The sequence below is a fragment of the Anabrus simplex genome, chromosome 3 (genome assembly GCF_040414725.1).
Source record: "Anabrus simplex isolate iqAnaSimp1 chromosome 3, ASM4041472v1, whole genome shotgun sequence".
Classification (NCBI taxonomy): Eukaryota; Metazoa; Arthropoda; class Insecta; order Orthoptera; family Tettigoniidae; genus Anabrus; species Anabrus simplex.
Window position 1 is genome coordinate 524,386,322 of NC_090267.1, and position 14,967 is coordinate 524,401,288.

Here is a 14,967-nt window from a genome sequence, read left to right on the forward strand (position 1 = left end):
GGTGGTGGGCATTATCCTCTGTTAACACTTATGGTGGTGGGCATTATCCTCTGTTAACACTAATGGTCGTGGGCATTATCCTCTGTTAACACTAATGGCGGTGGGCATTATCCACTGTTAACATTAATGGCGGTGGGAATTATCCTCTGTTAACAAGAATGGTGGTGGGCATTATCCTCTGTTAACACTAATGGTGGAGGGCATTATCCTCTGTTGACACTAATGGTGGTGGGCATTATCCTCTGTTAACACTAATGGCGGTGGGCATTATCCTCTGTCAACACTAATGGTGGTGATTATCCTCTGTTAACACTAATGGCGGTGGGCATTATCCTCTATTGACACTAATTGTGGTGGGCATTATCCTCTGTTAACACTAATTGTGGTGGGCATTATCCTCTGTTAACACTAATGGTGGTGCGCATTATACTCTGTTAACACAAATGGTGGTGACTATCCTCTGTTAACACTAATGGTGGTGGGCATTATCCTCTATTGACACTAATTGTGGTGGGCATTATCCTCTGTTAACACTAATGGCGGTGGGCATTATCCTCTGTTAACACTAATGGTGGTGACTATCCTCTGTTAACACTAATGGTGGTGGGCATTTTCCTCTGTTAACACTAATGTTGGTGGGCCTTATCCTCTGTTAACACTAATGGTGGTGGGCATTATCCTCTGTTAACATTAATGGCGGTGGGCATTATCCTCTGTTAACACTAATGGTGGTGGGCCTTATCCTCTGTTAACACTAATGGCGGTGGGCATTATCCTCTGTTAACACTAATGGTGGTGGGCATTATCCTCTGTTGACCTTAATGGCGGTGGGCATTATCCTCTGTTAACACTAATGGTGGTGGGTATTATCCTCTGTTAATATTAATGGCGGTGGGCATTATCCTCTGTTAACACTAATGGTGGTGACTATCCTCTGTTAACACTAATGGTGGTGGGCATTATCCTCTGTTAACACTAATGTTGGTGGGCCTTATCCTCTGTTAACACTAATGGTGGTGGGCATTATCCTCTGTTAACATTAATGGCGGTGGGCATTATCCTCTGTTAACACTAATGGTGGTGGGCCTTATCCTCTGTTAACACTAATGGCGGTGGGCATTATCCTCTGTTAACACTAATGGTGGTGGGCATTATCCTCTGTTGACCTTAATGGCGGTGGGTATTATCCTCTGTTAACACTAATGGTGGTGGGTATTATCCTCTGTTAATATTAATGGCGGTGGGCATTATCCTCTGTTAACACTAATGGTGGTGACTATCCTCTGTTAACACTAATGGCGGTTAGCATTTTCCTCTGTTAACACAAACGGTGGTGGGCATTATCCTCTGTTGACGCAAATGGCGGTGGGCATTATCCTCTGTTATCACTAATGATGGTGGGCATTATGCTCTGTTAACACTAATGGCGGTGGGCATTATCCTCTGTTAACACTAATGGTGGTGGGCATTATCCTCTGTTGACACAAATGGCGGTGGGCATTATCCTCTGTTATCACTAATGGTGGTGGGCATTATCCTCTGTTGACACTAATGGCGGTGGGCATTATCCTCTGTTAACACTAATGGTGGTGGGCATCATCCTCTGTTAACACTAATGGTGGTGGGCATTATCCTCTGTTAACACTTATGGTGGTTGGCATTATCCTCTGTTAACACTAATGGTGGTGGGCATTATCCTCTGTTAACACTAATGGCGGTGGGCATTATCCACTGTTAACATTAATGGCGGTGGGCATTATCCTCTGTTAACACTAATGGCGGTGGGCATTATCCTCTGTTAACACTAATGGTGGTGGGCATTATCCTCTGTTAACACTAAAGGCGGTGGGCATTATCCTCTGTTAACACTAATGGTGGTGATTATCCTCTGTTAACACTAATGGCGGTGAGCATTATCCTCTGTTAACACTAATGGTGGTGACTATCCTCTGTTAACAATAATGGTGGTGGGCATTATCCTCTATTGACACTAATTGTGGTGGGCATTATCTTCTGTTAACACTAATGGCGGTGGGCATTATCCTCTGTTAACACTAATGGTGGTGACTATCCTCTGTTAACACTAATGGTGGTGGGCATTATCCTCTGTTAACACTAATGTTGGTGGGCCTTATCCTCTGTTAACACTAATGGTGGTGGGCATTATCCTCTGTTAACATTAATGGTGGTGGGCATTATCCTCTGTTAACACTAATGGTGGTGGGCCTTATCCTCTGTTAACACTAATGGCGGTGGGCATTATCCTCTGTTAACACTAATGGTGGTGGGCCTTATCCTCTGTTAACACTAATGGTGGTGGGCATTATCCTCTGTTAACACTAATGGTGGTGGGCATTATCCTCTGTTAATATTAATGGCGGTGGGCATTATCCTCTGTTAACACTAATGGTGGTGACTATCCTCTGTTAACACTAATGGTGGTGGGCATTATCCTCTGTTAACACTAATGGTGGTGGGCATTATCCTCTGTTGACACTAATGGCGGTGGGCAATATCCTCTGTTAACACTAATGGTGGTGGGCATTATCTTCTGTTAACACTAATGGTGGTGGGCATTATCCTCTGTTAACACTAATGGTGGTGTGCATTGTCCTCTGTTAACACTAATGGTGGTGGGCATTATCCTCTGTTAACACTATTGGCAGTGCGCATTATCCTCTGTTAACACTAATGGTGGTGGGCATTATCCTCTGTTGACACTAATGGCGGTGGGCATTATCCTCTGTTAACATTAATGGTGGTGGGCATTATCCTCTGTTAACACTAATGGTGGTGGGCATTATCCTCTGTTAACACTAATGGCGGTGGGCATTATCCTCTGTTAACACTAATGGTGGTGGGTATTATCCTCTGTTAACACTAATGGCGGTGGGCATTATCCTCTGTTAACCTAACGGTGGTGGGCATTAGCCTATGTTAACACTAATGGTGGTGGCCATTATCCTCTGTTAACACTTATGGCGTTGGGCATTATCCTCTGTCAACACTAATGGTGGTGATTATCCTCTGTTAACACTAATGGCGGTGGGCATTATCCTCTGTCAACACTAATGGTGGTGATTATCCTCTGTTAACACTAATGGTGGTGGGTATTATCCTCTGTTAACACTAATGGTGGTGGGCATTATCCTCTGTTAACACTAATGGTGGTGGGCATGATGCTCTGTTGACACTAATGGTGTTGGGCATTATATTCTGTTAACACTAATGGTGGTGGGCATTATCCTCTGTTAACACTAATGGTGGTGGGCATTATCCTCTGTTAACACTAATGGTGGTGGGCATTATCCTCTGTTGACACTAATGGCGGTGGGCATTATCCTCTGTTAGCAATAATGGTGGTGGGCATTATCCTCTGTTGACACTAATGGTGGTAGGCATTATCCTCTGTTAACACTAATGGCGGTGGCCATTATCCTCTGTTAACACTAATGGCGGTGGGCATTATCCTCTGTCAACACTAATGGTGGTGATTATCCTCTGTTAACACTAATGGTGGGCATTATCCTCTGTTAACACTAATGGTGGTGGCCATTATCCTCTGTTAACACTCATGGCGGTGGGCATTATCCTCTGTCAACACTAATGGTGGTGATTATCCTCTGTTAAAACTAATGGCGGTGGGCATTATCCTCTGTTATCACTAATGGTGGTGGGCATTATCCTCTGTTAACACTAATGGTGGTGGGCATTATCCTCTATTGACACTAATGGTGGTAGGCATTATCCTCTGTCAACGCTAATGGTGTTGATTATCCTCTGTTAACACTAATGGCGGTGGGCAATATCCTCTGTTAACACTAATAGTGGTGGGCATTATCCTCTGTTGACACTAATGGCGGTGGGCATTATCCTCTGTTATCACTAATGGTGGTGGGCATTATCCTCTGTTAACACTAATGGTGGTGGGCATTATCCTCTGTTAACACTAATGGTGGGCATTATCCTCTGTTGACACTAATGGCGGTGAGCATTATCCTCTGTTATCACTAATGGTGGTGGGCATTATCCTCTGTTAACACTAATGGTGGTGGGCATTATCCTCTATTGACACTAATGGTGGTAGGCATTATACTCTGTCAACACTAATGGTGGTGATTATCCTCTGTTAACACTAATGGCGGTGGGCCTTATCCTCTGTTAACACTAATGGCGGTGGGCTTTATGCTCTGTTAACACTAATGGTGGGCATTATCCTCTGTTAACACTAATGGTGGTGATTATCCTCTGTTAACACTATTGGCGGTGGGCATGATGCTCTGTTGACACTAATGGTGGGCATTATCCTCTGTTAACACTAATGGCGGTCGACATTATCCTCTGTTGACACTAATGGTGGTGGGCATTATCCTCTCTTAACACTAATGGCGGTGGGCATTATCCTCTGTTAACACTAATGGTGGTGGGCATTATCCTCTGTTAACACTAATGGTGGCGGGCATTATCCTCTATTGACACTAATGGTGGTAGGCATTATCCTCTGTTGACACTAATGGTGGCGGGCATTATCCTCTGTTAACACTAATGGCGGTGGGCATTATCCTCTGTCAACACTAATGGTGGTGATTTTCCTCTGTTAACACTAATGGTGGTGGGCATTATCCTCTGTTGACACTAATAGTGGTGGGCATTATCCTCTGTTGACACTAATGGTGGGCATTATCCTCTGTTAACACTAATGGTGGTGGGCATTATCCTCTGTTAACACTAATGGTGGTGATTATCCTCTGTTGACACTAATGGTGGTGGGCATTATCCTCTGTTGACACTAATGGTGGTGGGCATTATTCTCTGTTAACACTAATGGTGGTGATTATATTCTGTTAACACTAATGGTGGTGGGCATTATCCTCTGTTAACACTAATGGTGGTGATTATATTCTGTTAACACTAATGGTGGTGGGCATTATCCTCTGTTAACACTAATGGTGGTGACTATCCTCTGTTAACACTAATGGTGGTGGGCATTATCCTCTGTTGACACTAATGGCGGTGGGCATTATCCTCTGTCAACACTAATGGTGTTGATTATCCTCTGTTGACACTAATGGCGGTGGGCATTATCCTCTGTGACCACTAATGACGGTGTGCATTATCCTCTGTTAACATTAATGGTGGTGGCCATTATCCTCTGTTAACACTAATGGTGGTGGGCATTATCCTCTGTTAACACTAATGGCGGTGGGCATTATTCTCTGTTGACACTAATGGTGGTGGGCATTATCCACTGTTAACATTAATGGCGGTGGGAATTATCCTCTGTTAACAATAATGGTGGTGGGCATTATCCTCTGTTAACACTAATGGTGGAGGGCATTATCCTCTGTTAACACTAATGGTGGTGGGCATTATCCTCTGTTAACACTAATGGCGGTGGGCATTATCCTCTGTCAACACTAATGGTGGTGATTATCCTCTGTTAACACTAATGGCGGTGGGCATTATACTCTGTTAACACAAATGGTGGTGACTATCCTCTGTTAACACTAATGGTGGTGGGCATTATCCTCTATTGACTCTAATTGTGGTGGGCATTATCCTCTGTTAACACTAAAGGCGGTGGGCATTATCCTCTGTTAACACTAATGGTGGTGACTATCCTCTGTTAACACTAATGGTGGTGGGCATTATCCTCTGTTAACACTAATGTTGGTGAGCCTTATCCTCTGTTAACACTAATGGTGGTGGGCATTATCCTCTGTTAACATTAATGGCGGTGGGCACTATCCTCTGTTAACACTAATGGTGGTGGGCCTTATCCTCTGTTAACACTAATGGCGGTGGCAATTATCCTCTGTTAACACTAATGGTGGTGGGCATTATCCTCTGTTGACACTAATGGCGGTGGGCATTATCCTCTGTTAACACTAATGGTGGTGGGTATTATCCTCTGTTAATATTAATGGCGGTGGGCATTATCCTCTGTTAACACTAATGGTGGTGGGCATTATCCTCTGTTAACACTAATGGTGGTGGGCATTATCCTCTGTTAACACTAATGGTGGTGGGCATTATCCTCTGTTGACACTAATGGCGGTGGGCATTATCCTCTGTTAACACTAATGGCGGTGAGCATTATCCTCTGTTAACACTAATGGTGGTGGGCATTATCCTCTGTTAACACTAATGGTGGTGGGCATTATCCTCTGTTAACACTAATGGTCGTGGACATTATCCTCTGTTAACACTAATGGCGGTGGGCATTATCCTCTGTCAACACTAATGGTGGTGGGCATTATCCTCTGTTAACACTAATGGCGGTGGGCATTATCCTCTGTCAACACTAATGGGGGTGATTATCCTCTGTTAACACTAATGGCGGTGGGCATTATCCTCTGTTAACACTAATGGTGGTGACTATCCTCTGTTAACACTAATGGTGGTGGGCATTATCCTCTGTTGACACTAATGGTGGTGGGCATTATCCTCTGTTGACACTAATAGTGGTGGGCATTATCCTCTGTTGACACTAATGGTGGTCATTATCCTCTGTTAACCCTAATGGCGGTGGGCATTATCCTCTGTTAACACTAATGGTGGTGACTATCCTCTGTTAACACTAATGGTGGTGGGCATTATGCTCTGTTGACACTAATGGTGGTGGGCATTATCCTCTGTTGACACTAATGGTGGTGATTATCCTCTGTTAACACTAATGGTGGTGGGCATTATCCTCTGTTGACACTAATGGTGGCGGGCATAATCCTCTGTTGACACTAATAGCGGTGGGCATTATCCTCTGTTAACACTAATGGTGGTGGGCATTATCCTCTGTTAACACTAATGGTGGTGGGCATTATCCTCTGTTAACACTAATGGTGGGCATTATCCTCTGTTGACACTAATGGCGGTGGGCATTATCCTCTGTTAACACTAATGACGGTGTGCATTATCCTCTGTTAACATTAATGGTGTTGGCCATTATCCTCTGTTAACACTAATGGTGGTGGGCATTACCCTCTGTTAACACTAATGGCGGTGGTCATTATTCTCTGTTGACACTAATGGTGGTGGGCATTATCCTCTGTTAACACTAATGGCGGTGGGCATTATCCTCTGTTAACACTAATGGTGGTGGGCATTATCCTCTGTTAACACTAATGGTGGTGGGCATTATCCTCTGTTAACACTAATGGTAATGGGCATTATCCTCTATTAACACTAATTGCGGTGGGCATTATCCTCTGTTAACACTAATGGTGGTGGCCATTATCCTCTGTTAAAACTAATGGCGGTGGGCATTATCCTCTGTTAACACTAATGGCGGTGGGGATTATCCTCTGTTAACACTAATTGTGGTGGGCATTATACTCTGTTAACACTAATGGTGGTGGGCATTATCCTCTGTTAACACTAATGGCGGTGGGGATTATCCTCTGTTAACACTAATTGTGGTGGGCATTATCCGCTGTTAACACTAATGGTGGTGGGCATTATCCTCTGTTAACACTAATGGTGGTGGGCATTATCCTCTGTTAACACTAATGGCGGCGGGCACTATCCTCTGTTAACACTAATGGTGGTGGGCATTATCCTCTGTTGACACTAATGGCGGTGGGCATTATCCTCTGTTAACACTAATGGTGGTGGGCATTATCCTCTGTTAACACTAATGGTGGTGGGCATTATCCTCTGTTAACACTAATGGTGGTGACTATCCTCTGTTAACACTAATGGCGGTTAGCATTTTCCTCTGTTAACACAAACGGTGGTGGGAATTATCCTCTGTTGACGCAAATGGCGGTGGGCATTATCCTCTGTTATCACTAATGATGGTGGGCATTATGCTCTGTTAACACTAATGGCGGTGGGCATTATCCTCTGTTAACACTAATGGTGGTGGGCATTATCCTCTGTTGACACAAATGGCGGTGGGCATTATCCTCTGTTATCACTAATGGTGGTGGGCATTATCCTCTGTTGACACTAATGGCGGTGGGCATTATCCTCTGTTAACACTAATGGTGGTGGGCATCATCCTCTGTTAACACTAATGGTGGTGGGCATTATCCTCTGTTAACACTTATGGTGGTGGGCATTATCCTCTGTTAACACTAATGGTGGTGGGCATTATCCTCTGTTAACACTAATGGCGGTGGGCATTATCCACTGTTAACATTAATGGCGGTGGGCATTATCCTCTGTTAACACTAATGGCGGTGGGCATTATCCTCTGTTAACACTAATGGTGGTGGGCATTATCCTCTGTTAACACTAAAGGCGGTGGGCATTATCCTCTGTTAACACTAATGGTGGTGATTATCCTCTGTTAACACTAATGGCGGTGAGCATTATCCTCTGTTAACACTAATGGTGGTGACTATCCTCTGTTAACAATAATGGTGGTGGGCATTATCCTCTATTGACACTAATTGTGGTGGGCATTATCTTCTGTTAACACTAATGGCGGTGGGCATTATCCTCTGTTAACACTAATGGTGGTGACTATCCTCTGTTAACACTAATGGTGGTGGGCATTATCCTCTGTTAACACTAATGTTGGTGGGCCTTATCCTCTGTTAACAGTAATGGTGGTGGGCATTATCCTCTGTTAACATTAATGGTGGTGGGCATTATCCTCTGTTAACACTAATGGTGGTGGGCCTTATCCTCTGTTAACACTAATGGCGGTGAGCATTATCCTCTGTTAACACTAATGGTGGTGGGCCTTATCCTCTGTTAACACTAATGGTGGTGGGCATTATCCTCTGTTAACACTAATGGTGGTGGGCATTATCCTCTGTTAATATTAATGGCGGTGGGCATTATCCTCTGTTAACACTAATGGTGGTGACTATCCTCTGTTAACACTAATGGTGGTGGGCATTATCCTCTGTTAACACTAATGGTGGTGGGCATTATCCTCTGTTGACACTAATGGCGGTGGGCAATATCCTCTGTTAACACTAATGGTGGTGGGCATTATCTTCTGTTAACACTAATGGTGGTGGGCATTATCCTCTGTTAACACTAATGGTGGTGTGCATTGTCCTCTGTTAACACTAATGGTGGTGGGCATTATCCTCTGTTAACACTATTGGCAGTGCGCATTATCCTCTGTTAACACTAATGGTGGTGGGCATTATCCTCTGTTGACACTAATGGCGGTGGGCATTATCCTCTGTTAACATTAATGGTGGTGGGCATTATCCTCTGTTAACACTAATGGTGGTGGGCATTATCCTCTGTTAACACTAATGGCGGTGGGCATTATCCTCTGTTAACACTAATGGTGGTGGGTATTATCCTCTGTTAACACTAAAGGCGGTGGGCATTATCCTCTGTTAACCTAACGGTGGTGGGCATTAGCCTATGTTAACACTAATGGTGGTGGCCATTATCCTCTGTTAACACTTATGGCGTTGGGCATTATCCTCTGTCAACACTAATGGTGGTGATTATCCTCTGTTAACACTAATGGCGGTGGGCATTATCCTCTGTCAACACTAATGGTGGTGATTATCCTCTGTTAACACTAATGGTGGTGGGTATTATCCTCTGTTAACACTAATGGTGGTGGGCATTATCCTCTGTTAACACTAATGGTGGTGGGCATGATGCTCTGTTGACACTAATGGTGTTGGGCATTATATTCTGTTAACACTAATGGTGGTGGGCATTATCCTCTGTTAACACTAATGGTGGTGGGCATTATCCTCTGTTAACACTAATGGTGGTGGGCATTATCCTCTGTTGACACTAATGGCGGTGGGCATTATCCTCTGTTAGCAATAATGGTGGTGGGCATTATCCTCTGTTGACACTAATGGTGGTAGGCATTATCCTCTGTTAACACTAATGGCGGTGGCCATTATCCTCTGTTAACACTAATGGCGGTGGGCATTATCCTCTGTCAACACTAATGGTGGTGATTATCCTCTGTTAACACTAATGGTGGGCATTATCCTCTGTTAACACTAATGGTGGTGGCCATTATCCTCTGTTAACACTCATGGCGGTGGGCATTATCCTCTGTCAACACTAATGGTGGTGATTATCCTCTGTTAAAACTAATGGCGGTGGGCATTATCCTCTGTTATCACTAATGGTGGTGGGCATTATCCTCTGTTAACACTAATGGTGGTGGGCATTATCCTCTATTGACACTAATGGTGGTAGGCATTATCCTCTGTCAACGCTAATGGTGTTGATTATCCTCTGTTAACACTAATGGCGGTGGGCAATATCCTCTGTTAACACTAATAGTGGTGGGCATTATCCTCTGTTGACACTAATGGCGGTGGGCATTATCCTCTGTTATCACTAATGGTGGTGGGCATTATCCTCTGTTAACACTAATGGTGGTGGGCATTATCCTCTGTTAACACTAATGGCGGTGGGCATTATCCTCTGTTAACACTAATGGCGATGGGCATTATCCTCTGTTGACACTAATGGTGGTCATTATCCTATGTTAACCCTAATGGTGGTGGGCATTATCCTCTGTTAACACTAATGGCGGTGGGCATTATCCTCTGTCAACACTAATGGTGGTGATTATCCTCTGTTAACACTAATGGCGGTGGGCATTATCCTCTGTTAACACTAATGGTGGTGACTATCCTCTGTTAACACTAATGGTGGTGGGCATTATCCTCTGTTGACACTAATGGTGGCGGGCATAATCCTCTGTTGACACTAATAGCGGTGGGCATTATCCTCTGTTAACACTAATGGTGGTGGGCATTATCCTCTGTTAACACTAATGGTGGTGGGCATTATCCTCTGTTAACACTAATGGTGGGCATTATCCTCTGTTGACACTAATGGCGGTGGGCATTATCCTCTGTTAACACTAATGACGGTGTGCATTATCCTCTGTTAACATTAATGGTGGTGGCCATTATCCTCTGTTAACACTAATGGTGGTGGGCATTACCCTCTGTTAACACTAATGGCGGTGGTCATTATTCTCTGTTGACACTAATGGTGGTGGGCATTATCCTCTGTTAACACTAATGGCGGTGGGCATTATCCTCTGTTAACACTAATGGTGGTGGGCATTATCCTCTGTTAACACTAATGGTGGTGGGCATTATCCTCTGTTAACACTAATGGTAATGGGCATTATCCTCTATTAACACTAATTGCGGTGGGCATTATCCTCTGTTAACACTAATGGTGGTGGCCATTATCCTCTGTTAAAACTAATGGCGGTGGGCATTATCCTCTGTTAACACTAATGGCGGTGGGGATTATCCTCTGTTAACACTAATTGTGGTGGGCATTATCCTCTGTTAACACTAATGGTGGTGGGCATTATCCTCTGTTAACACTAATGGCGGTGGGGATTATCCTCTGTTAACACTAATTGTGGTGGGCATTATCCGCTGTTAACACTAATGGTGGTGGGCATTATCCTCTGTTAACACTAATGGTGGTGGGCATTATCCTCTGTTAACACTAATGGCGGCGGGCACTATCCTCTGTTAACACTAATGGTGGTGGGCATTATCCTCTGTTGACACTAATGGCGGTGGGCATTATCCTCTGTTAACACTAATGGTGGTGGGCATTATCCTCTGTTAACACTAATGGTGGTGGGCATTATCCTCTGTTAACACTTATGGTGGTGGGCATTATCCTCTGTTAACACTAATGGTGGGGGGCATTATCCTCTGTTAACACTAATGGCGGTGGGCATTATCCACTGTTAACATTAATGGCGGTGGGCATTACCCTCTGTTAACAATAATGGTGGTGGGCATTATCCTCTGTTAACACTAATGGTGGTGGGCATTATCCTCTGTTAACACTAATGGTGGTGGGCATTATCCTCTGTTAACACTAATGGCGGTGGGCATTATCCTCTGTCAACACTAATGGTGGTGATTATCCTCTGTTAACACTATTGGCGGTGGGCATTATCCTCTGTTAACACTAATGGTGGTGACTCTCCTCTGTTAACATTAATGGTGGTGGGCATTATCCTCTATTGACACTAATTGTGGTGGGCATTATCCTCTGTTAACACTAATGGCTGTGGGCATTATCCTCTGTTAACACTAATGGTGGTGACTATCCTCTGTTAACAATAATGGTGGTGGGCATTATCCTCTAATAACACTAATGTTGGTGGGCCTTATCCTCTGTTAACACTAATGGTGGTGGCCATTATCCTCTGTTAACATTTATGGCGGTGGGCATTATCCTCTGTTAACACTAATGGTGGTGGGCCTTATCCTCTGTTAACACTAATGGCGGTGGGCATTATCCTCTGTTAACACTAATGGTGGTGGGCCTTATCCTCTGTTAACACTAATGGTGGTGGGCCTTAACATCTGTTAACACTAATGGTGGTGGGCATTATCCTCTGTTAATATTAATGCCGGTGGGCATTATCCTCTGTTAACACTAATGGTGGTGACTATCCTCTGTTAACACTAATGGTGGTGGGCATTATCCTCTGCTAACACTAATGGTGGTGGGCATTATCCTCTGTTAACACTAATGGTGGTGGGCATTATCCTCTGTTAACACTAATGGTGGTGGGCATTATCCTCTGTTGACACTAATGGCGGTGGGCATTATCCTCTGTTAACACTAATGGTGGTGGGCATTATCCTCTGTTAACACTAATGGTGGTGGGCATTATCCTCTGTTAACACTAATGGTGGTGACTATCCTCTGTTAACACTAATGGTGGTGGGCATTATCCTCTGTTAACAATAATGGTGGTGGGCATTATCCTCTGTTGACACTAATGGCGGTGGGCATTATCCTCTGTTAACACTAATGGTGGTGGGCATTATCCTCTGTTAACACCAATGGTGGGCATTATGCTCTGTTAACACTAATGGTGGTGATTATCCTCTGTTAACACTAATGGCGGTGGGCATTATCCTCTGTTAACCTAATGGTGGTGGGCATTAGCCTCTGTTAACACTAATGGTGGTGGCCATTATCCTCTGTTAACACTAATGGTGGTAGGCATGATGCTCTGTTGACACTAATGGTGTTGGGCATTATATTCTTTTAACACTAATGGTGGTGGGCATTATCCTCTGTTAACACTAATGGTGGTGGGCATTATCCTCTGTTAACACTAATGGTGGTGATTATCCTCTGTTAACACTAATGGTGGTGGGCATTATCCTCTGTTCACACTAATGGCGGTTGGCTTTATCCTCTGTTAACACTAATGGTGGTGATTATCCTCTGTTAACACTAATGGCGGTGGGCATTATCCTCTGTTGACACTAATGACGGTGGGCATTATCCTCTGATAACACTAATGGTGGGCATTATCCTCTATTGACACTAATGGTGGTGGGCATTATGCTCTGTTAACACTAATGGTGGTGGGCATTATCCTCTGTTAACACTAATGGTGGTGATTATCCTCTGTTAACACTAATGGTGGTGATTATCCTCTGTTAACACTAATGGTGGTGGGCATTAGCCTCTGTTAACACTAATGGTGGTGGCCATTATCCTCTGTTAACACTAATGGTGGTAGGCATGATGCTCTGTTGACACTAATGGTGTTGGGCATTATATTCTTTTAACACTAATGGTGGTGGGCATTATCCTCTGTTAACACTAATGGTGGTGGGCATTATGCTCTGTTAACACTAATGGTGGTGGGCATTATCCTCTGTTGACACTAATGGTGGTGATTATCCTCTGTTAACAATAATGGCGGTGGGCATTATCCTCTGTTAACACTAATGGCGGTGGGCATTATCCTCTATTGACATTAATGGTGGTATGCATTATCCTCTGTCAACACTAATGGTGGTGATTATCCTCTGTTAACAATAATGGCGGTGGGCATTATCCTCTGTTAACACTAATGGCGGTGGGCATTATCCTCTATTGACACTAATGGTGGTATGCATTATCCTCTGTCAACACTAATGGTGGTGATTATCCTCTGTTAACAATAATGGCGGTGGGCTTTATCCTCTGTTAACACTAATGGTGGTGATTATCCTCTGTTAACACTAATGGCGGTGGGCATTATCCTCTGTTGACACTAATGACGGTGGGCATTATCCTCTGTTAACACTAATGGTGGGCATTATCCTCTATTGACACTAATGGTGGTGGGCATTATCCTCTGTTAACACTAATGGTGGTGGGCATTATCCTCTGTAAACACTAATGGTGGTGGGCATTATCCTCCGTTGACACTAATGGCGGTGGGCATTATCCTCTGTTGACACTTATGGTGGGCATTATCCTCTGTTAACACTAATGGCGGTGGGCATTATCCTCTGTTAACGCTAATGGCGGTGGGCTTTATCCTCTGTTAACACTAATGGTGGTGATTATCCTCAGTTAACACTAATGGCGGTGGGCATTATCCTCTGTTGACACTAATGACGGTGGGCATTATCCTCTGCTAACACTAATGGTGGGCATTATCCTCTGTTAACACTAATGGTGGTGATTATCCTCTGTTAACACTAATGGCGGTGGGCATGATCCTCTGTTAACACTAATGGCGGTGGGCATTATCCTCTGTTGACACTAATGGTGGGCATTATCCTCTGTTAACACTAATGGTGGGCATTATCCTCTGTTAACACTAATGGTGGGCATTATCCTCTGTTAACACTAATGGCGGTGGGCATTATCCTCTGTTGACACTTATGGTGGGCATTATCCTCTGTTAACACTAATGGCGGTGGGCATTATCCTCTGTTAACACTAATGGCGGTGGGCTTTATCCTCTGTTAACACTAATGGTGGTGATTATCCTCTGTTAACACTAATGGCGGTGGGCATGATCCTCTGTTGACACTAATGGTGGGCATTATCCTCTGTTAACACTAATGGTGGTGGGCATTATCCTCTGTTGACACTAATGGTGGTGGGCATTATCCTCTGTTAACACCAATGGTGGGCATTATGCTCTGTTAACACTAATGGTGGTAGGCATTATCCTCTGTTGACACTAATGGTGGGCATTATCCTCTGTTAACACTAATGGCGGTGGGC

The 14,967-nt window shown here is 44.1% G+C and overlaps 1 protein-coding gene across 1 annotated transcript in view; it reads right to left on the reverse strand.

Moving 5' to 3' along the window:
- Positions 1–14,967, reverse strand: part of LOC136866886 (amiloride-sensitive sodium channel subunit alpha-like) — a 547,990-nt gene that overhangs the window by 134,256 nt on the left and 398,767 nt on the right. The window lies entirely within an intron of this gene.